The sequence below is a fragment of the Sus scrofa genome, chromosome 8 (genome assembly GCF_000003025.6).
Source record: "Sus scrofa isolate TJ Tabasco breed Duroc chromosome 8, Sscrofa11.1, whole genome shotgun sequence".
NCBI classification, from domain to species: Eukaryota; Metazoa; Chordata; class Mammalia; order Artiodactyla; family Suidae; genus Sus; species Sus scrofa.
Genome location: NC_010450.4, coordinates 82,959,432 through 82,982,865, shown reverse-complemented (window position 1 = coordinate 82,982,865; position 23,434 = coordinate 82,959,432). Strand labels below are relative to the sequence as shown.

Sequence of the window (23,434 nt, the reverse complement as noted above, 5' to 3'; positions counted from 1 at the left end):
TTCCTACCATGCTCACCATGTTCCTGGGGCTTTGGTCTGAGCATATCCAGTATTATTTGGGGAGGGGAGGAAAGAAGAATTTTTTTGGCCTGACACTAACATTTTGGTACCCAGTATTGTTTGAGCTGAATAGCAATCAAGCCTAACAACTCAGAGAGATGTTTTCTACAGATTCAAACTGATTTTATTTTTTCATTTTAGAGATGGAAAAGACAAGCCCTATGTCCCAATCAATGGGACCTTACTAGAAAATGAGATATCTGAGATGGTACTAAGTTCACATTAAATCAGGTGATTCTGCTGTACAGATCTCCTCTTTTGGCTCTTCACACTCCTAACCCAAAGCCAAAGATTGGGATATTTAGGGAAGGAGCCAAGAGGTATTTGGGTGAATATTGGAAAGGTCTAAGGAGAAAAAGGGTAATTTAAATATAAAGAGGTAGAGAAATTTGATATTGATATCAAATAACATTGAGGCTGATGACGTGTCCTCTGTAATTGTACTTCTGTATGTAGTTTTTTTCTTTTTAAAAAACTTACTGGGGTATTATAAAGGGGTACAGCTCAGGAAGAGCCAGATGGAAGAGATGCACAGGGCAAGGTGTGGGGGGAGGGCTGCAGAGCTTCCATGCCCTCCCCAGGCTCCCCAACCCTCAGAGCACACCTTGATGTGTTCATCAACCTGGAGACTTGGGGGTTACTTTTCAGCACCAAGACTATCAGGAAGTGCTTTGATAAAAAGTAGAAGCATCTCCATTTTACCTTGAACTGAAATCTAACTCTCTCTCTCTTTTTTTGGCTTTTTAGGGTCTCTCCCACAGCATATGGAAGTTCCCAGGTTAGGGGTCGAATTGAGCTGCAGCTGCTGTCCTATACCACAGCCACAGCAACGCCAGATCCAAGCTGCATCTGCGACCTACACCACAGCTCACCGCAATGCCAGATTCTTAACCCTCTGAGTGAGGCCAGGGAGTGAACCTGCATCCTCATGGATACTAGTTGGGTTCATACCACTCAGTTCATGAAGGGAACTCCCGAAATCTCTTGACTCTTTATATTCCTTTTTTGCTGTTGCCTTAAAGTGCAACTATTCAGTCTAATCTGGTGAGCTGTCTGATTTGCTGCCGAAATACCTGAATTTTTTTTTTTTTTTTTTTTTTTTTTTTTTTTGGCTTTTTAGGGCTGCACCTGCAGCATATAGTGGTTTCCAGGCGAGGGGTCTAATTGGAGTTACAGCTACCGGCCTACACCACAGCCACAGCAACGCTAGATCTGAGCCAAGTCTGTGACCTACACTATAGCTCACGGCAGCACCAGATCCTTAGTCCACTGAGTGAGGCCAGGGATCAAACCTGTGTACTCATGGCTACTAGTCGGATTCATTTCTGCTGTGTCACAATAGGAACTCCTACCTGAAGTATTTTTAGTATTTCCTCTGGAGTTACTACCTTAAAACAAACAAACAAACAAACAAACAGCTAAATGAAGCCATATGAATGTACTTAAATCAAAGTCAAAATCTTCACCTTGGTGTTCATTTTTAAGTTGGTGTCAGTTTTAGAGATACTACTGGTCAGACAAAAAAGGAACATTTACAGCTATTGCTGGCAGACTTGCAGACATGAGTGGGCCCCATAGAGCATTAATTTGCATCAGGAAAGCTATCTTTCAGAGAGGAAAAGACAAAACTTTCATAAACAATTCACCTCCAGTGACTGCATCTTATTTTTATGCAGATACTGGGATCTGCAGTAGTTGAGCAGTTTAACATCTTAGTGATTTATTTTTTATTTTTTTCCTTTTTACGGCCACACCTGTGGCATATGGAAGTTTCTGGGCTAGGGATCAAATCAGAGCTACAACTGGGGCCTCTAGCCAGGACCACACTGGATCTGAGCTGCATCTGCGACCTATGCTGCAGCTTGTCCAATGCCGGATCCTTAACCCACTGAGCAAGGGTAGGGATCAAACCCACATCCTCACAGAGAACATCGGGTCCTTAACCCACTAAGCCATAATGGGAACTTCTTTTTGTGATTGTTTTAATAAGCTAAAATCAGAACTTTGGGGAAGACTCCCTCTTGAAGATAAAGCATCAAGCCCTCTGAAGTTTGAGAGAATTCTTACTTGGCAATTCTCCCAAATCTCTGCTCAGTTCGTAGTGTTCAAATAGGAGCCTTATATAGAGCCTGGTCTTCTGGCGTGGTGGATTGATTTCTTAACTAATTTTCTTAAGGCGGACATGTCTGAATTTCAAGGAACACAGCATACACAAAACAGTTAATTATGCATCTATATGCTTTTGAACACACAATGAAAATAAATATTCACTATGTTATGTTTGAGAGGGAGGATAGAGGGATCTAGCTTTTGATTCAAAAATATTTTTTTACACGTAATTTTTTAATGCTTTATTTGTAGTTTCCCCTTAATTTTAGGGCAGCAGTACTATATTTTTTTCCTACAATCTCAGAGGGGGTATATTTACACAAACTATTCATTCATTTTCCTCTCCTTGTCTTTCTCTTGTGGTTTCTTTGTGGTTTGCTTATGCAAAGTGGAAGTATTTCAGACCTTTATAGTTTTTTTTTTTTTTTAATGCCACAGGAAAAAAAGGAACTAATTATCTTTCGAGAATTATAATTAGGCATTAAATTAAGTCATTATTTAGTTAGCTAAATGCAAGGTCTTTTGTTTGTTTAGGCTGAAAGAAAACACGTCTTAATGGAGGAGAGGGGCATTAAATATCTCCTTATTTGATCATTTTGATGAAGTATTGTAATGAGCATATGGTTCATTTAGTGAATCTGTATTGGTTCACAGTGGCTCAGTAATTCGTGAGAAGACACACAAAATGAAAAAGTAAATGCAACATGGCAAGAGTTGTTGCAAGGTAATATAGGAGTAAGTTGTACAAACACCTCTGGCAAGGCCCCTCATGGGGTGGAAGGACCTGTGAGTTTGATTCAGTAGAATGAAGAGGCTTTTGGGTAAAGTAGCTGGGGAGCAGTGCTGTCTGGTGGGACTTTTTGCAGTGATGGGAATATTCTGTAACTGCATGTCCAGTACTATAGCCACTAGCTACAAGGGGCTATTGAGCGTTTAAAATGTGCCTAGTGCAACTGAGAACTGCATTTTTAACTTTCCTTCATTTCTTTTGAAATAGCCACCTATTTAACCAATGAACTGTCATAGTGGACAGCACAGATTTGGAAGCTAGAACGCAGCTCTGCCTGACTGCAGAGGGGTATTCCTGATGGGGTCCCCTGTGCTGAGGTGGGAAAGGTGTTCAGGAAGGTAAAGTCGAATGAGGATTTGAGGACCTCAGTGTGCCAGAATGAGGAAGCATTGGGAAGGCACTGAAGATGTTTGAACATGCAGTTTAGGTCAGATGGGTTAACCCGTCATCTGCCAAGAGATTCAAAAGATTCAAAATGGGATGGATTCTGTGAATGAATAAACACCTTGTGGTTGTTTGACTATAGAATAATGGGCAAGACGACTGTCAGATTATTTTTGAGGTTTCCAACCTGAGTGGTTGGAAAATTAATACAGCCTTTACTTAAGAATAGGAAAGAACTGGTTGTGGAAGGAATAAAGATTGTGTGAATGATAAATTAGAGTTGACAGGCTGAATTTAAAGTGGGGTATCTACGTATTCTGCAGGCAGGTTCGGGATACATGGCTAAGCTAAAGCCTATGGAAAGGCTCAGAGCTTTACGTATATGTGTAGATTCCCAGTAGTGGAATATGCTGGAGAGGATCATAAACAGAAACAGCCGGTGGGTTGAACCTTGCATTGATGCCCTCAGTTAGGAATCAGTAGGAGGGAGAGGCATGTTTGAAATAGACATTTATAAAGAAGGAACTGGAAGAAAGCAGGAACAGGTAAACCAGGAAGCGGAGGGACGAGAGATTCCCGAGGAGGGTTCAGAGGGAAACGTTGTCCAGTTTCGGGTGCAGGAGAAAAAGTCAGGGTACTCGAGTGATTGCAATTGAGGTGAAGAGACTGAGTATGTTAAGAGATGAGAAATAGAGTCTTCCAGGCCCTTGAGTGACTTCTGCTTCAAAATAGATGGTACATCGTATTTGAAGGTGGGAAGAAAGAAGTTCACGTACAGAGAGCATTCAGAGACGATGGCGTTGGGGTGATGAGTATTAGTCCTGTTGAGGAAGATTGAGAAAGAGGCAGAAAGGGGTCCAGGGGAGAGGGGCAAGCCCATGGCAGCACTCACGTTGGCTTGCTCTGGTTTTCCCAGTAGTGTAGGAGGCAAGTCAGTCCCTTCGTGGGGTTAGTGAGCTGGAGGGATCAGAAAATGGTATTAGAAGCTTAAGGGTAATGGAGACATTTTGGAAGACCCATCTAAGCAGCGTTCCAGGAAATCCATGGAGAGTTCAAGTGAATAGTCTGGGGAAAGCCCGGGGCGAGGTTTGATGTGGCTGTAGAGTGGACTAGTAATTGTTGCTTTTTTAGTGTAATTTAGTGGCCTGCAAGGAGGATTGGAGAGGAATGTTGGCAGAGTGATTCTGGCCTCGGGATAGTGAATAGGTTGAAAAGTGAGGATCTAGAGTCAGGTTGTCTGGGTTTATAAATCCAAGCTCCAATGCCTACTTGCTCCCTACCCCCCTTACCCCTGGCCACACACACCACATATGGAAGTTCCCAGGCCAGGGATTGAATCCGAGCCACAGCTGCAATCTACACCACACCTGCGACCTACACCACACCTGTGGCAATGCTGGATCCTTTAACCCACTGCCACAGCGGGAACTCCAACACTTGCTTTTTATAACTTTGGGAAAGCTACCATTAACTTTGGAACTTCACTTTTCCTCACCTGAAAAAGAGACATAACAGTATATCAGCCGCAGGGTTGATAGTAAGATGGAATGAGTTGTCCTTCCATATTTCATCTAATCTAAAGCACTGCTAATTGTAAGACATTATTTCACGTACTATGAAGGGAAAAACCATCAGCTAGGCACAACATGCCACTGATGGTGAGTTTCCTGGTTTGGGTGGAGGCAAGGGGTGCATCTGCAGTGGGCGAAGTACAACATACAAAATTCAGTGGGGCCTGGTGCATAATAGGTGTTCAGAAAATGTTAGCTATTTGTGAGGGTCAGTGTGATTTTAGAGTCTTGAATATTGAGAGCAATATCGGATCCAGTCTCAATAGGGATCACAGGTTATAAAGAGTCTAATGGATTAAAGGAATTGAGAAGGATTAAGCAATGGGAATCCTGATAATGAAATTGTGAAATATCTAGTTTGGGAATTTGTAGATGGGGCATTTTCCTGACAATTCCAGATAAAGGTTTTTAAGAAAAGCATAGTCACTGAACTAAGAGGAGAATGCTATTTAATGATTTTAAAAAGCTATTTAAGTTGCCCAGAGCTTTTAAAAGTAAGTATTCTGAATTTATCTATGGGCTTTTCTTACTGAATTTATTAGTGTTAAAAAAGATTTATTTTTCAGTAAATACATGCTCAGTGCAGAAAGGTTCTGGTGTGGATTCTTGTCATAGTGTCAGAAGGAAAAAGGGAACTGATTCTTGATTGTCATTGAGTGATTTAATTGTATTTATTTCAGGAGATAGCAGAATAGGGGGTTGTGGATAATAACAGCTGCCTGTAAGCTCGTCTAAACTTGGCTCTGAAGATGGAAACCATAAGGAAAAATGTGTAAATTTGACAGCGTTTATGTGACCAAACACACACTCAGGAATGACCACACACAAAAGCACAACCTTTCAGTAACAAATTTGTAGCAAACTGCTGTTCTTTGTAAGAAACTTCTAAAGTCAATAGGCTGTATCACCCCTACAGGAAAATTGGTGCATGGACCAAGAGAGTTTCATACCAAGTGAAGTAAGTCAGACAGACAAAGGCAAATATCATGTGATAGCACTTATATGTGGAATCTTAAAAAAAAAAGGATACAAATGAACTCATTGGCAAAACAAATAGACTCACAGACATAGTAAAGCAAATTTATGGTTACTGAGAGGGAAGGGGGGAATAAATTAGGAATTCGGGATTAATGTATACACACATAGTATATGTATAATAATACATAAACAACAAGGACCTACTGTAGAGCACAGGGAACTCTACTCAATGCCTCCTAATAATCCATAAGGGAAAGAATCTGAAAAAGAATAGATTTGTATATGTATAACTGAACCACTTTGCTGTACACCTGAAACACTGTAAATCAACTCTACTTCAATAAGAAAAAAATAAAATTCTGGGCTCAGACAGAAAAACTGTTAAGTACATGAATGAGCAATTCAGAAACAAAAGAAGTGCACACTGCTAATAAGCATAAAAATATTCTGCTGTGTCCTGGTTCAGACTCTTCACTGGAATGGGGATGAGGTCTTCTCTTTATTTTACTGTGTCGAATTCTTAATGGACCGGGAAGGATCCGTCTGGGGAAACGGTTTTGCTCACTGTAGGATAGGAAGCCAGGATTTTGCCTCCTAAGAGAAGCTGGAGTCACAAGGAGGTACACAAGAAATATAAGCTGGGGTTGGAAGAGACAGGCCATCTCCTTTCCATGTGCTTGCTGTTGCCCTGCTACCCTCACGACATTGGGCTCCTCGTTAGAATGTGAGGTGTTTGTGGCACTTTAGGGGCTATCAGTTCTGTGCTGCTCCTCAATCAGCCGCACGATTGGTGAACCTTCAGGACACCAGGGCTTCAAAGAGCACATCGAAATGGGCCTCTTTCTCTCCTACCTGAGTTGCCGCATTAGATTTGATTTGTAGCAGCATTTCCTTATTCCTCTGAGATGCAGTGATGGTCTTGGAACAGGGTTTTGATTGTTGAGCTAAACTGGTTCATAAAGTATTAAAGAGAAAAGCCCTCCCACGTAAAACCTCTTATAGAGTGAAGAAAATGCAGAGCGTTAGGCATCAGGAATGAACTTGCCAGATTTTTCTCTTAAGGGTAATAGTTACGGTCGTGGCTGTAAGAAAGGCAGTGATTGGTGGGGTCCTTACCTAACTGCAGTACACTTGGCAGTGAGTTTTTACCTGGCAGGAGAGAACCTGTCAGCATCTTCTGCCTCCTTCATCTCCAAGTTGGAGAAGGCGTTTGAATCTCACCCACAGGCTTACCACCTGGCCTGTTACCACCTCCTCCTAGTTAAGTCCTTTGGGAGGACAGTGACTGGGAGGAGGGGGCCTGAACTGGTAATGCAGTGGTCAGACCCGTCCCTCAAACTCCTTAAGCAAAGTGGGCCAGAGAGGACGAATGCCGAAGCATGAGCCTGAATTTCATCAAACTGGGGCTTTAATATTTATTTATTTATTTATTTGCTTTTTAGGGGCCACACTTGCAGCATATGGAAGTTCTAGCCTAGGGGTCGAATCAGAGCTGCAGGTCCTGCTCTACCCACAGCCGAAGCAACTCAGGATCCAAGCTACATCTGTGACCTACCCCACAGCTCATGGCAATGCCTGATCCCCACCCCACAGAGCGAGGCCAGGGATTGAACCCACGTCCTCATGGATACTAGTCCGGTTCGTTAACTGCTGAGCCACGAAGGGAACTCCCTGGGGCTTTAATTTTATGAGTAGCTTTTGATAAAAAAGGAGTAACAATGCTGCAGTGAATGTTGCTTTTGAAATGACACCTTCAGCCCTAATAGCGCTCAGGCCAGCCGCCTGTTTATTGCTTCTTGCCATCTCATCTGTTACAGCGTCCTGTTTTGCTTTGTGTTCGTTGCTGGCTTTGCAGTCTGGCATAATTAATAACCTCTTTATTTTTCCCAGTGTTCATGTTTGTGTGCTCAGGACTTCTATTCAGTTTGTTCAAGCCCCAAAGAATGTTTGATTGGTTTCAAATGGTGTTCTGTTAAACTGTGAACAAAATTCATTTGATCATCACTGAAATGATTGGCACCCAAGTTGCATGGACAGCATTTATTTGCATTGAGACATGCAAGAGTTTTGTCTTGTCAAATTGTGCAGGCTGTGATGTTGACCTGTATTCTGGGAAATGCACATCCTTGAATGGAGGTGCATCCTTTCACCTTTTTTTAGGTCCTTCTGCTTTTTGTTGAGCCAGTATTAATCAGTTTAGCAAGTGTTTCATGCACCTAGCACCCGGCCCTGTTTTAGGAAGGGCTAAGGAAATGTGTAAGTCAGTTTTTGCCCTGCAAAAGCAATCTTACGGGCAAGAGGAGACTCTGATTATATGAAAAGTTAAGTAACAAGCCATCGTTATTAATGTTATAGCATCTGAGTTTAGGGGTGTTTCTCCAATAATTGGGCTAGCCTTTCAAAATCAAGGAATTGGGAAAGAAATCTGGGTGCAGTTGGTAGAGTTCCTGTGTCCTGCCCGCTTGTGGCTTAGTTGAATCTTTCCACATATTTTGAGCATCTTTATTATTCAACTTCTGTTCATGGTGTCTCTTTTTTTTTTCCTTTTCACTATTGCACCTGCTGCATATGGAGGTTCCCAGGCTAGGGGTCTAATGGGAGCTTCAGCTGCCAGCCTGCACCACAACCACAGTCACGCTGGGTCTGAGCTGTGTCTGTGACCTACACCACAGCTCATGGCAACGCCAGCTCCTTAACCCACTGAATGAAGCTAGGGATCGAACCCGTGTCCTCACAGAGACAAGATCGGGTCCTTAACCTGCTAAGCCACAGTGGGAACTCCATAGTGTTTCTCTTATAAGAGCTTGATAAGTTGGGATAAAGGATCATACATGTAGGGTTTGCACTGACAACTCTGAAGAAAAATACAAACCTGCTTGTCGTGTAGCTTCTGTTTTAATAGCTTTTACTACAGTTATCTTACTAATCTCTAGACTGAGTTTCTGGAGGGAATGTGGACAGTGTCTTTACCATCTAGGTGTTAGCACAGTGGTTCCCACGTGGCACATCGCAGTCCCGAGGAGGACAACCACTGCGACAATGCCAGCCCGCCCTGGGGATGGATTCTGGGATTGTGGTGGAGAGTTTTTAAACACACACCACGAGTCCTATGTACAACAGTATTGAAAACTGTCAGCTTGGCACATGGTAGTGATAAGTGAATTTTTTCATTTTGATGTATTTAAAAACATGGCAGGAAATGGGACCTATGGTAGGTGGTAGGTCTGTTGTGAGTACGAGCAGCGCCTGGTGCCAGCTGCTACCTGTCATAGACGCTCCAGACACCGCAGGTGATTCTGAGGGTTAACTGTTTTGCTCCTCCAAAAATTTGAGGTGAAGAGAGATAGATGGAAAGGATATCTGTGTTTGAGAGCGTTCCCCTTTCCCTTCTTGAAGGACTCAGCAATTCCTTGTGTCCTGGAGTCTGGAGGTGGAGCTAATAAAACTATTGCAGCCTGAGGTGCCTGGACCCAGGGAGAAAGGAGAGGAGAGTATTAGGATGGAGCGGAGGCAAAGCCAGGTCCTCAGCCCACTGAGCGGGGCCAGGGATCAAACCCTGGTCCTCATGGATACTAGTTGGGTTTGTTACCACTGAGCCACAATGGGAACTCCTGTTTTTAAGTTTTTATACTGTAATTAAAACCATTAGAGTTAACTCTGTCATCCACTTGTCGATTTTCCACAGCAATATTTGAATCTTGAGCAGGCATTTCTTTAGCACTTACTATATTCTCAGAGTACCTAGTAATTTTATTATTAGTGTAAGCAAAATGTGGTAAGGAATTAAAAGCTCTCTTTGATAAAAGCATAACACATATTCAAAAAGCAATGATTACTTTTTATTAAGGCTGCTTTGGATTATCTGTTCCGTTGTTATCTCCATCGATGCGAACGGTTGATGGCGGAGCTCCATTTGGAAAAGCCCAGGATGCACAGGAGATGCAGTTGTGGCAAAGAAATGGCACAGGTTTTCGGCCACTCTCTCTTAGGTAAACAGCCTGAATACAGCCTTAGACGCTCACCATAGTCAGCCTGATAACATGGTCTTTCCCTCTCCTGCCTCCCTTCCCCCTTTATAGCTATGAGCTTGGTAATGCTGGGAACTGTGTCAGCTCATTTTCTTCCTACCACACCTTTATGCGAGTAGTAAGCACTTAAAGAATTGTTCAATTAAATAGTGAATTAGTGGAGACCCAAGTCTCTCAGTAGTTGAATGTTCAAAGGAGGCGAATTTGGGTTCTGAAACCTTCTAAGAGCACTGTTTATTAGGTTTTTCCAACCTGATTGGTAAAATAACTCCCCGTTGGGGAGGTTAGTGGCTAGAACTGGACTAAACAGGTAGGTTGAGGCAGACGTGGTCTCGATTTCTGGTGCAGGTCTCACCTGATTCTGTAGGTGATGCTGGCTCGTCTCCACAGCCTTGTTTCCCTAACCCCGTGAGAGACGCCCCGTCTACTTCTTTTTGCTCTTGGCTGGAGGGAGCTCTTACTGTTCTGGAAGAGGGTTGCTGCTCTTTGTTCAGTGTCTCCTCTGGCCAAATGAATGCTTGGAAGTCCAGTTTAGTTTTTGGCAGATTGAAAACAGGATGTCATTGGTCCTCCTGTGGAGGAGAGTGAAATCTGGCTGATCTCAATGTTTGTTGCAATTGTTATGTAAACTTTGATTTTTAGAAGTTACTTAATTCTTCCAAATAACAGATTTACATGCTGGATGGAAAAGGCACAGGACCAAACTGCTCTTGAGATAGTTGAGTGATACAAAACTTTTCTTTGGTAAGAAATTCATGCATTGCAAAATGTAAAGAATGTTTGAATTGTTAATGGAAAGAGGGCTAAGGGACTAGAGTGGGAAGGAGGCTTCCTTTTTGTTATAATATGCCATTTTGTAAAATTGAATTTTTTTTTATCATGTGGCTGAATTGCTTAATAAAAAAGTACATCCCCACCCATATCATATTCACCCCGAATTAGGTCATTTATCCCAAGCCCATATACAGGAATACATTTCTTTGAAAGTCCTAGTTCAGTACATTCAGAAACACTTTCAATTACTTTTTACTTCATATAAAGACCACTCTTGCCACTTCTCAGTCATAATACTGTCTCCTGGAGCCATAGAGAATAAATCTCTTACCTATTTCAGTTTTTATTTTTATTATTGGGACTTTAAAATTGAAAACAGTAGCTGGTTGTACATAAAAATGGTCTGCTCTCCCGCACCGCCCTCTTGCCAGCTCACTCCTAGAGGTAATCATTTGTTCAAATTTATTTAAAGATGCACATCTATTATACATGTACAGGCTTTGTTTCTATTTGTTTTTAAAATGGGATTGTACTCTGTGTATTGTACTGTGTGTATTGTACTCTGTGTAGTGTATTATTGCCTTTTTGAAACCGAACAATTATAATACGGTTTTCTTTCCACGTTAGACCTGAGAGGCTTTCCTTTTTCTTCTGCTTTTTAACAGTTGTATCATTGTTGGATGTACTATAATTTATTTAATCACTCCATTATTGTTAGACATCTGGGTTATTGGGACATGATTGAGCTTGAATGTAGATCACGCTCACCTGAGGCTGCTGCGTCCCTTGTCGCTGCTTCTGCGGCTGTTTTCTCTCACGAGCCCCATTCTGAGGAGTCTGCTGGAGGTGGGGGTGTCCTCCATAAAAACACCCAGCTTTGACGGTCAGACCAGATCATCCCTCAGACCAGATCACTTCCCTCCCTTGTTAGTCACTTTCCGCCTCCCTTCCCATCCTCCGCCCTCATTGCTGTAGCATTCGTCTAGTCTTATTCCCTTCCTGCTGTTCCTGGGATAATTCTTGGATGGCTTCTCCTGTGACCTTTGACCCCCCACCTCAGGGACTCAGTCTCCTAGTCCCTTCATATGGGATGCTGCCCTTCTGAAAATGAAACAGATTTCTCCAACTCGACGGTGAATTATTTTCATTTCCTTATGTTCATGGCCATACCTTCAGACTACACAGCATTGAGACTCTGACCACTTCTGCTGGGCTGATCCAAACCTTTATCTTGAGCTGTAACAGCTGTGAGGCTTCCTAAAGGGTCTCTTGGCTGTACTTCCCGCTATCTCTCGCCCTCCTCCTGGGCCGCCTCCTCTCCCCCGTCCTTGCAGCCCGTCCTCAACCCGCCGGCCATCGGCCTCCTGTTAAGCTGGAGGCCACATGCACCACCATCTCTGCTCCCATCTCTGCTCCCAGCTCGCCCTGGTCCCCTCTCAGTTCCGAGGGCCAAGTTACAGAGTCCTTGCGGCTTTCCCGTCTGCCTGCCCGGCCTCCTTTCCCCTCACTCTGTCCATCGCAGCCACGTCGGACTCCGGCCGCCCGAGACCATTGCAGGCGCGTCCTTGCCTCTCGGCCTCTGCCCTTGCTCCCCCTGTGTGGTGCTGTGCTTCCCCAGACATCCACACCCTTTCAGGCCTCTAGTCCAATGTCACCTTCTCAGGGAGACCCTCCCTGTCCTCTGGAACGTAGCTCTCATGAAGGCAGCAACTTCTTTGTAAAAAACTGGTTTTGTCGCTTGTTCAGTGCTGGGTCCCAGCACTTAGAATCGTGTCTGCAGGGTTATCAGCCTTTTTCCTTTTTTTTTTTCTTGTACAAAGTTAGAACTTCACTGGAGAGACAAAAACTACAACACAAACTGCTTTTTTTTTTTTCTATCAACAAAATATTACAATTAGCTTGTTTGTGAAACAGTTTTGTCAATACATTACATTTTTCAGCATGTCAGAATTTTCAGATCAATTTTACAGATTCATATTTAAGGCTGACAACAACCCAGTGGGGTAGGTGGTGGAATCAAAATTTTGTGGAAAAGCAAGTTGAGGCTCAGAGTTGTTTTGTTCAAAGAACAGCTGCTGAGTGGAAAGCTGCCCTTCAGACCTGCCTTTTTTCATTCCAAGTAAAAGGCTCCTGTTTTCTCCTTTAGAAACATTTTAAAATGACAGAAACACGGTGGTGGTAGTGGCGGTAGTGGTGGGGGTGTCTTACTAGAAAGTCTGGTGAATGTGCCCTGATTTCTTGTTCTGGGTTTAGTCTGCCCTTTGTTTTGAAAGCACATAAAATAAATGGTTAACTTTTAAATTCCTGACAATGACAGAGCAACAAGTTTTATTTCTCTCACCTGTGGAGGAAATGGCCTCCACCCAGTTTTACTGAATTAGGAGGGAAGTGATTTTTTCAAGTGATAAAAAGAAATAAAATTCCATGCTCTTCCCAGAGGAGGAGTTCAACAATTGGGAGAATGGCGTGAGACCATATGTTGGTTTGTGAAAGGATATAACTTGTAAAGATGTTTCCTTTGATGCCTGTGATGAATATGGATGTGTTTCCCTTCTAGAGGGTCCTGATTAAATTATTCAATTAAGAGCTGAGCTGAAGGATCTAAATATAGGGAGAGGGTTCGGGCTGGCCCGTCTGGTGGATGTCAGCTCACGACTGCAGATGTGCGTGTTTGTTGTCATAAACAGCACCTGCAAGATCAGTGGCCAGGAGTATGTTCCAAAAAACGAAGCACGGCGAGATTTTCTTTTTTTAATAAAAGGGACAGATTTTTTTTCTCCTCCTCTGGCCTATTCCGTTTTCATCTGTGAATTTGGCATTTGAATTACTTATTTTTTTTAACTCAATTCACTTTAAGTATCCGTTCTGGTTTAAAGGGTAGATCTACCACTTATTAGACTATGATCTTGAAAAGGTTCCTTCACCTCTGATCCTCAGGTTTATTAGTCAAATTGAAACAGTGATACATATCTTCAAAGATTAAGTGTTTGTAAAAACTACCAAGGTAATAGCTCAATTAAAAGAATTGCATTTGTTAATGATTGTGTCATTCATAACTGATCACTTATGAAAATTTACTACATTTAGCTTTCTTTGCCATTCATCAAATTGCTACTCTATGGTAACAGTGGCTCAAAGAGAAGAGGTTTTTTTGTTTTTTGTTTTTTTTCTGAGACAACAATGGTAGACTTTTTTCTCTTGTCAATAAAATTAACTTTTAAAATGCCTCTAGTCTTCAGTCTCCTGTGTTTGAGGAGTAAGCACTTGCAAATCAAATGACTATACAATTTTTTTTTTTGGCCACCCTGCAGCATATGGCAGTTCCTGGGGCAGGGATGGAATCTGAGCCGCAGCTCCCATCTATGCCCCAGCTGTGTCAATGACAGATCCCTAACCCACTGCGCCAGGCCAGGGATCGAACCGGCACCATCGTCACAGAGACAACGCCAGATCTTTTAACCCACTGCACCACAGTGGGAACTCCAGCTCTGTGCAGTTTTTGAGCTGAGGTGAATACAGATGAGATCTATCAGTGTGAGGTGATCAGGACCTGGATATCTGGAAAGGCTGCCACGTACCAGAGGACAGTTTTCTATTACAAGCATGAATTTGAGAACGGGGATTCAGGGGGATTAAAGAATGTCCTACCAGTTTTAGAGGAAGTGGCAAAGAGATGTAGAAATAAGCCAGGTTTGTTGAAATCAAGGATAGTACGAAAACTTTTAAATGTCTTCAGTCTAACTAAACACGTCATCATCTGGTGAAACAAAACAGAACTGATACTTTGCTATTCCACAGGCAAGGAGTCTCTGTGACTAAGAAAAATTAACCAGGTAAGCAGCCTGGATTTGTCAGGATTGAAGGACTTGCATTTGCAGAGCGGAAGCAGAAAGGTTCTTGTCTTGAAGAATTTTCTAATAAACATATAGTGAATAGCATACTTGGCACGACTAAATGTATCAACTACAGTCCTGTCCTTAGAGATTCATCTACGTGTGACATCCATAAATCCCTTGCCTGTCATCAAGGGGACGCTACTTTTGAAATCTTGGCTGAAATGTCACAGCTTGCCATGAACTCCCAAGGGGTAGGTGGCAGTCTGGTTCAGTGTTATTCCTTTTCTTTGTGACTTCTGAGAGTCCCACTCACTTAACACTCTGTTGAGAGACCACAGAGCGGCAGCTTTTGCGAGCATGTCTCCTAGGTCACACCTGAGCTTGGAAGACCAGCTGCTAGTGCCTGTGTTTTAAATGTACTAGTACCTAAATAACCACATTACGGGGGGAAAAAAATCGGCTTTCAAGAGCTGATAATCTCTTCCACATTCAGCCCCCAGTTTCTCCAGATTTGGAAAATGAATCTCTGAAAAAAAATTTTTAACGAAAAAATGTCAAACTATTCTGTGTCATCAATCACACATGAAAGTTGGGAAATGTTTATGGGTAACCAAAACAAGGCTCAATAGTAAGAGGCTCAGGCAAGTGAAATCTGACTTCTGGGTGTTTGTGACAGCAGGACTTTGCTGCTGCTTTGATCCAAGACTAGCAGAATTCTTTTGTGATCGTCAGTGGATCTACGTATCGCTTTCTTCTAGAGGCATCTTTTAGGTTTTCTTTTTCTGAGGACTCAGTCAAAGTAAAGTTCCTTTTAGCCTAGTTTCTCAGCAAAGAGGTAGGTAGTTTAGAAAGTGCTTTCAAATCTGTAAAAGAAATGGAGAGAGGTTTTCTTCATCTTCACTTTCTTTTTTTCTAGGTTTTTTTTTTTTCTCCTTTAGTTTGGTTTGTGGTGAGCTTTATGTAGCTACATTTGACCCATTTGAAATTGAGAAACGTTGAATGTAAGTTGAGGGCTCACTGCTTTGTTTTTTTTTGCAACAGAAAAGAGAGATGCAGAAGCACTTCACTGGTTTCTCCTACCAGACAGATGTCACAAAAGCAAAGTGAGTTCCTAATTGGAGTAACTGGGGAGAAGAAACCTTTGAATGGATTTATTTGTTGAAACTAAATCACAGACCATGGGGAATTTTCTGAGATTGAAATAGCTAGCGAAAAAACCCAGCTCTGTTTTTATCTTCATTGTGATGGCATTATACTTGTGTAGCACATTTTAACTTTTTTCCCCTGTTTGCCCTAGGAATAGATAAAAATGTTATCATTTTTCTTAGGGCACTGCATAAGTTCTCCATCATGCTTTTATTGGGGTCCCTTTGGAGGCAGTACCATTCCGTCTGTTCTGCACGTTCCAGAGTACTGTATGCACCTGTCTTCAGTACTGGTTTTCATAGTGCTGTTCTTAGGGCTGGCTCCATCTGGAAACAGCTGTGAGCTGCTGCTTCAGCCTTCCTGCTCAGCCAGCGTCGGGGGTGTCTGCGGTTTTCCCTTTAAGTGATAGGTATTTTCGCTTTATCACAAGTTTGGTCGTTCTCAGCTCTTCAGAACTTTTGATTGATTATGCGGCCTAATTTTATGGTGATGGCTTTTACTCCCCTTTTAGTGAATTCTCCATTGTACTCCTCCAGAGCCCTTTGCAGGTCTCAGAGGCTTAATGATGGACTGCTCTTTTAGGTCCTAAAATATTTATTGGCATCGAGTCTCTAGAATGTTTTTCTTTGTGGCCTTCGTCTTTTTAAGCATTTTTAACCCTGATCTGTAGTGTCTAGTGTGTGATTCTATGGTTTCTATAAGTGTCAGGAATGTTTTGGGGGTCAGTTTTATCCTCCTTGGGGATCGTGATCTGTTTCAATGATTCTGCTCTTGGTTAGGAATATACGGTGGATGCAGGTACTTACGTGAAAGCAAGTAGGTTTAAAAAAAAAAAAAAACAGTCCATTTTGGAGTCATGAGAAGTTACATTACAATTCCCCTGCTATGTTCACTTTTTGCCCTTTTTGCGGTTTTAATTTAGCCAAGCATCTCAGGGGAGGCAAGAGTTCTCATCAGGCCTTGAATCCTATCTCAAGTTGGATGTTAGGATAAATGACATGTACCTTTTGACAGCGCTGAATAATATTGCTGCCAGTCGCTTTACACAGCACACCTCTGAGATATTTTCCATCTCCACCGCATCCTCCTGAGGTATACGGTGAAATAATTCAGATGTAACAAGTACTCAGCTACAGAAATCCTAAAGTTTGCTTGCGATTTCCTGAAGCCACACAGTAGCTCTTTGGGAGGTGGAGTCCTATTTTTTTTGTTTCTTCATAAGATCATCCATTTAGAAAAAGCCAGGGCAGGGGTATGTTAAGAAATAGGCGTAGAGTTATTTAGTTAATCCCAAAATGGATCAAGCTTTTTTTTTTTTTTTTTTTTTTTTTCTTTTTAGGGCCACACCTCTGGCACGTGGGTGTTCCCAGGCTAGGGTCGAATTGGAGCTGTAGCTGCCAGTTTACACCACAGCTGCAGCAACATGGGATCCGAACCATGTCTGTGACCTATACCACAGCTCACAGCAACGTGGGATCCTTAACCCACTGAGCAAGGTTCAGGGATCCAACCCGTACCCTCATGGATACTAGTCAGGTTTGTAACCCGCTGAGCCACAATGGGAACTCCCGATCAAGCATTTTTTATAAAAAAAATGTTATAAAGTTGTCTTTTTTTCCTTCAGTAACTGTTAAACAGTTCCAAAGTGAAGTTAATCAGTGCCCTCTGCTTTTAGTTCCTTGATTCTTTTGATCTTTATGCCATGATGTTTTACCATCAGAGTTAAGACAGAGTAGTGAACCAAAGAACAAGTGGGGGTGTATGTGTGTGTGTGGAGCCAGTTGCTTGCTTCATTGACAATAGACCATTTATCTTACTTTTTTTTAAGGTACTTAGAAGGAGTCTTTGATAAAATTTTTCCCCCAGTCACGTTTTGGAGACTATACTCTAATGCTTGCTTTTATTGAATAATTTAATTATTCTCTGAATATTTAGAGAGATTATTTATTTTGTCTAGTTCTCTGAATTCCATACCAGTGCAAGAATAGTAAAACAGCACTGGTCTGAAGCTGTAGGGGGCGACTGGCCATTTTCTGTCTGCTCTCCTCCTCATCCTTTTATTAAAGGTACTCGGTTTGTAGCTCTTGGCAGCTGCTCCCCTCATCCCACCTCCACGCCTTTTTATTATAGCTTCAGATACAAACTAGAATAATTTTCATTTAAAAGTTTCTATGGGCATCTGGGATCTGAGGTGTTGAGTGGCAGAGAGTGTATTTTGTTGATATTCACACAGTTGGATAATTACATGTTTCACTCCTTGATGAGGCCAAGATGAAGAAAATGCCTGTTGTTGTGCAATTGACTCATTAGGTTTCCTTTAAATGTAAATCGAGTTACACAGCAGTTTACAACTTTTGGCTTTTTTCTTTTTAACATTCGGGAATACCACATAAGTTGCAAAATTAAATAGCCATGTCAAAAAGAGCATTATAAGAGTATTTTTCTCATTGGGTCCTGGCAGGGCTAATAGAAATCTTTCCCGAGGGCGAGACTCCGTAGGGAAAGGTCCTGAGTTTAGAACCTATTTTAAGGCTGCATTTTTTTACTTCCAAAATCAGATCACACTGTAAGTCCAACCTGATTTATAAGTAGACTTTGTATTATTTGAGATAATGAATTGATTTTTTTTTTGTAATTTTCAAATATTTGTGTTTAGAGGCTTTTAAAAATTTGAAAGTTAGTTTTTCATTAAAGAATGTTTGAAAAGTTTTAACCTTCCAAAGCTAGCCACTGTTAATGCTTTGATATATTTACATAGTGGCTTATGCTATATATATATGTATATAGTTTTCTGCTTAAGGTTTTTTTTAATCTTTTTAAAATTTTTGATATTTTATTAAAGTATAGTTGATTTACTGTGTTATGCCAATTTCTGCTGTACAATAAAGTGACCTAGTCCCTCTTATATTATCTTCCATCATGGTCTATCCCAAGAGACTAGATATAGGTCCCTGTGCTGTACAGCAGGACCTCATTGCTTATCCATTCGAAATTGAATCCTTTGCATCTGCTAACCCCAAACTCCCCGTCCATCCCACTCCTGTCCCCCTCCTCCTTGACAAACCACAAGTCTGGTCTCTATGTCTTTGAGTCTCTCTCTGTTTTGTAGATAGGTTCATTTGTGTAATATTTTAGGTTCCATACATGAGTGATACCATATGGTATTTGTCTCTTTCTGACTTACTTTACTTAGTGAGATAATCTCTAGTTGGATCTGCTCAAGGTTTTTTCCCAAGTTGTTTTTATGAACACAGTTTTTAAGGGCTACATAATATTCTGTTGAGTGGCTTATACTATAGCTTACTTAACTATTTTCCAACTTTTAGATTTTTTTTTTCCTTACAATAAACAATACTCTGATGAAAAATCATTACGCAAAAACTTTTTTTTACCTTTCCAGTGCAGAATATTTCCGTAGAGTAGGTTTCTAGAAGTGAAGTTGCTGGAACAAAGATCTGTTTATTTTTTAAAGCTTCTTCTGGGTTCTTTACCAGATGAATGCTTTTTCTTTTTTGTCAGTGTGAAATGTTTGTATTTGGAGAAGAGGGAAGGAAATCTCTGTTTGCTGACTCATGTTTTTATTTTGCACTTTAAACTGATAAGGCCACTTAGCTTTTGACATAAACTAAAGCAGGAAGTACAAAAAGGGGCAGAAAAAAAAAAGTGTTGTCTTGCCAAGGCCATAGTGTCATGGGCTCATTCAAGTTCCTGATGGGAGGTAGGTTACTTGTTTGACTTATATGTAAACAAACAAAAAAATTAACTCAAGTAGGCAAAAATTAGTCCTCAGCCTGCCTTTTGGTTTGTATGCGCATTTACATGCGGGAGTTTATGATCTTGTCACTTTAATGTTTTCAGTGGCATCAGTCTGCCCAACTGGCCACGCGGTGTTTGGAGGCAGTGGGGTTTTCTTTTGTTGTTGTTGTGGTTTGTTCCCTGTGTGGAGGATGTCACCTTAGCGATCTTTATAAAACATAAATCTAATCACATTGATGCTCTGATTTAAAACTTTCCATTTGTCCACAGGATAAGCTGTATCACAGGCCCTTCACAGTCTCAGCCCGCCCTTATCAGTCTCTTTTCATCTACAACAACCTTGAATCCTAGCATTTCTCTTATGTTAGAACTAGCAATTTAGAAAAGTGCTTTAAAAATTGAGGCTGTAGAGCCAGACCACATGGGTTCAAACTCTGGCCCCGCCACTTAGAACTGTGCACTTGAACAAGTTATTTAGCTTTTCCATGTTTCACTTTCCTTACCTGTAAAATGAGGAAAATGATAATGTTCACTAAAGAGGGTCTGTTAATTATATAAAGTGCTTGGAACAGTGTCTTTCATGTAATGATCACCCAGAGTATTATCTTTATTGTTTTACAAAATTCTACTCATCCTTAACTGCCTGTCTGATATTTCCTCTTTGGGAAAACTTCCTGAAATCCCTAAAGTTAATCGTTCCCCCCTTTTCTGCTTTTATATATTATCAGCTATACCTGATGACCTTGCTGCAGTCACTTTGGCTTCCCACTGTGGCCTACACATAGCCCAGGACTCTGCAGCACAGTCCTTTAGCCTTGGCACGTGGGGGACCCAGTTTTCATGAGAGCTCATTGTTTACACACTGGCTCTTCCGTTTAATTGCAAGCCCCTTCAGGATGGGGTCTCTGCCTCCATCCTCTGTGGATAGCGCAGGTGCTTAGCAGGCACTCAGTACAGCTTTCTTTGTTTCTTTTTAGGGCTGTACCTGTGGCACATGGAAGTTTCCAAGCTAGGGGTTGAATTGGAGCTGCAGCTACCAGCCTATGTCACGGCCACGGCAACGCCAGAACTTATGTTGCAGCTTGTGGCAATGCCGGAGCCTTAACCCATGGAGCAGGGCCAAGGATTGAACCTCCATCCTCATGGAGACTATGTCGGGTTCTTAACCCGCCGAGCCACAATGGGAACTCCTTCTTCCTAGAGGACAACAAAAAGAAGCTGTTTTTCTTGTTCTTTTGCAAAATTAACCTTTAGTAAAAGTAAATGATCATTTTAGGAGGTTCACCCTGACCAAGTGTGGCTTTTGATAATAGTATTGTTTTCTCTTTTTCTGTTAAATGAAAATCATAGCAGCCTCAAAGAACTGGTAAATCTAGGTAAAACTACTTTACAAAGGGAAACAACTGATTCCTCCTACAGCCTATTGAACAGTTGAAGTTCCACTCTTCTAATTCCTTCAGGGAGCTAGATCATTCATCAAGCATTTATTGAGACTCTAATATGTGTCAGGGACAGTGCTAGGCTCCAGTAATGAGTTCCCCCTTTTATTCCTCTTATTGGTAATTTGTGCCTTCTTTTTTATTGATTTGTTTTGCTAGGGGAATATCTGAATTTATTAGTATTTTCAAGGAACAACTTTTATAGGTTTTCTCTATTATATATATGTATATATAATATAAATATTGTATATATTTTTTACTTTTTGCTCCCATTTCTTTCTACTTTGGGTTTAATTTGTTGTCTCCCCCCTTGGGGTAGATACCTAGAAAATTAGTCTCCAGCTTTTTTTTTTCTCATTGCTAATATATACATTTAAGACCATAAATTTCCCACTGGGAATTATATCTAGTCACTTGTGATAGAGCATGATGGAGGATAATGTGAGAAAAAGAATATGTATTTGTATGTGTGACTGGGTCACTTTGCTCTATAGTAAAAAAAAAAATGACAGAACACTGTAAACCAACTATAATGGAAAAGATATTTTTCCATTATATTTTCTTCTTTGACCCATGGCTTATTTAAAAGTGTAGTTATTTTTAATAACAGTATTTTTGGCATTTATTTTTAGTTATACTGTGATCAAAGAACATATTCTGTAAGGTTTATTCATTTGATACATGTTGAGATTTGCTTAATGGCTCATTTTGTGGACAATTTGGGTAAGTATTCCATGGTTTTTTTGTGTTTTTTTTTTTCTTTTTGCCATTTCTTGGGCGATTCCCGTGGCATATGGAGGTTCCCAGGCGAGGGGTCCAATTGGAGCTGTAGCCACCGGCCTACACCATAGCTCACAGCAACGCTGGATCCTTAACCCACTGAGCGAGGCCAGGGATCGAACCCACAACCTCATGGTTCCTCGTCGGATTTGTTAACCACTGAGCCACGACGGGAACTCCTCCATGTATTTTTGAAAGTATGTATGCTCTAGTTGTTGGGAGCAGTGATCTACAGGCATGAATTGAGTCAAGTTTTTAAAGATGTTAATCTTCTATGTCTGTTGCTTTTTTGGGTCATTTACTGTGTTAATCTCCCAATAAGATTGTTAGTTTGTCATTTTAATTGTCAGGTTTCTGCTTCATATATTTTGAAATTGTTATTACTTGGATAAAAATTAGGATTGTGATATATTCATGGTAGATGAACTCCTTTAACCTGAAATGTCCCTCTTTTATCCCTGGTGACACTTTTCTTACTTTCTTCTCTCTTTTTCTTTTTTGGCCATCCCGTGGCATATGGAGTTCCCAGGCCAGGGATCAGATCCCAGCTGCAGTTGCAACCTACACCACAACTGCGACCTACACTGGATCCTTAACCCACTGTGCTGGGTTTGGGATTGAACCTGCATCCCAGAGCTTCAGAGATACTACTGATCCCATTGTGTCACAGAGGGAACGCTGATGCCTCTTACTTTAGAGTCTCTTTTATCTGATTTGATAGCTAGGTGAGCTTTTTTGCTTAGACTTTGTATACTACACCTCTTTCCATTCTTTTTCTTTCAGCTTTTCTCTGTCCTTCTATTAGATGTGTGTCTCTTTTAAGTACAGTATAGTTAAGTGATGTTGCCAACCATACCCTGTATTTTACTTGGCATACCTAGTCTCTTGATATTTAAGTATTTCTTGAGACTTTGAGGATTAGATCTGAATCTTACTGTTTTATATTTGTCCCATTTATTATATACTCTTTTTCTTAAATTATTTGGATTAGTCATATTTTAAAAAATTATTCCATATTTTAAACTTCTCTATCACCTTTTTAGGGTTTTTAAATTTTTCTTTCAGTAGTTGCTTTTGTATGACGTGAATTCATAACTTATATCAGTAATAACTTAACGCTTTAACATGGTTTGGATAATACAAGGGCCTTAGCCAAGGATGACTGCATTTATCCCTTTTGCTTTTTTTGTTACGTATTTTAGTTCTGTATTTTAAACACTACAAGATATTCCTGTAATTGTTTTGGAAAGTCACTACTCTTCCAGAGTTCTTCATTCTTTCTGGCCGATTCTTGCTTTCTCCTTGTGCCTGAAAATTTCTGCGGGATGCCAGTTTGCTCAGATTTTGTTTGTTAGAAAGGACTTTTATTTCACAATCACTTTTGGATGATTTTTTTTTTCCCCACTGAGTGTAGAATCCTGAGTTACCAGCTACTTATTTGTGTTTGGCATGCTAAATATTTCAGTTCACTCTCATCTTACTTTCATTGTTTCTGTGGAAATGTCAGATGTCAGCCCTATTGTATTGTGTCTTTTTAAAGATTTTTGTTACAGGTTTTCAGCAGTTATACTGTGATATGACATTAAAACTTGTGGATTTCTTTGTACTTCTCCTTTGGTTTTGTAGGATTTCATGAGTCTGTGGCTAGATGTCTGTTGTCAGTTTTGGAAAATTCTTGGCCAGTATTGACAAATACTTTCTCTGTCATGGTTTTTCTGTCTTGATTCAGTTGAGTATTTAAGATAATTCTAGGCTGTGTTTCAGTGTTTGTAAACACCAGTCC

General features: G+C 41.0%; 1 protein-coding gene across 8 annotated transcripts in view; it reads left to right on the top strand.

Annotated features, from left to right (window-relative positions):
* The window catches only part of SMAD1 (SMAD family member 1), an 80,353-nt gene that overhangs the window by 5,044 nt on the left and 51,875 nt on the right, over positions 1-23,434 (top strand). Inside the window, exon 1 of one of the 8 annotated variants that reach the window (XM_021100449.1) lies at positions 9,740-9,881. The gene's annotated coding sequence lies outside the window, so the exon portion shown is untranslated. 8 annotated transcript variants of the gene reach the window in all.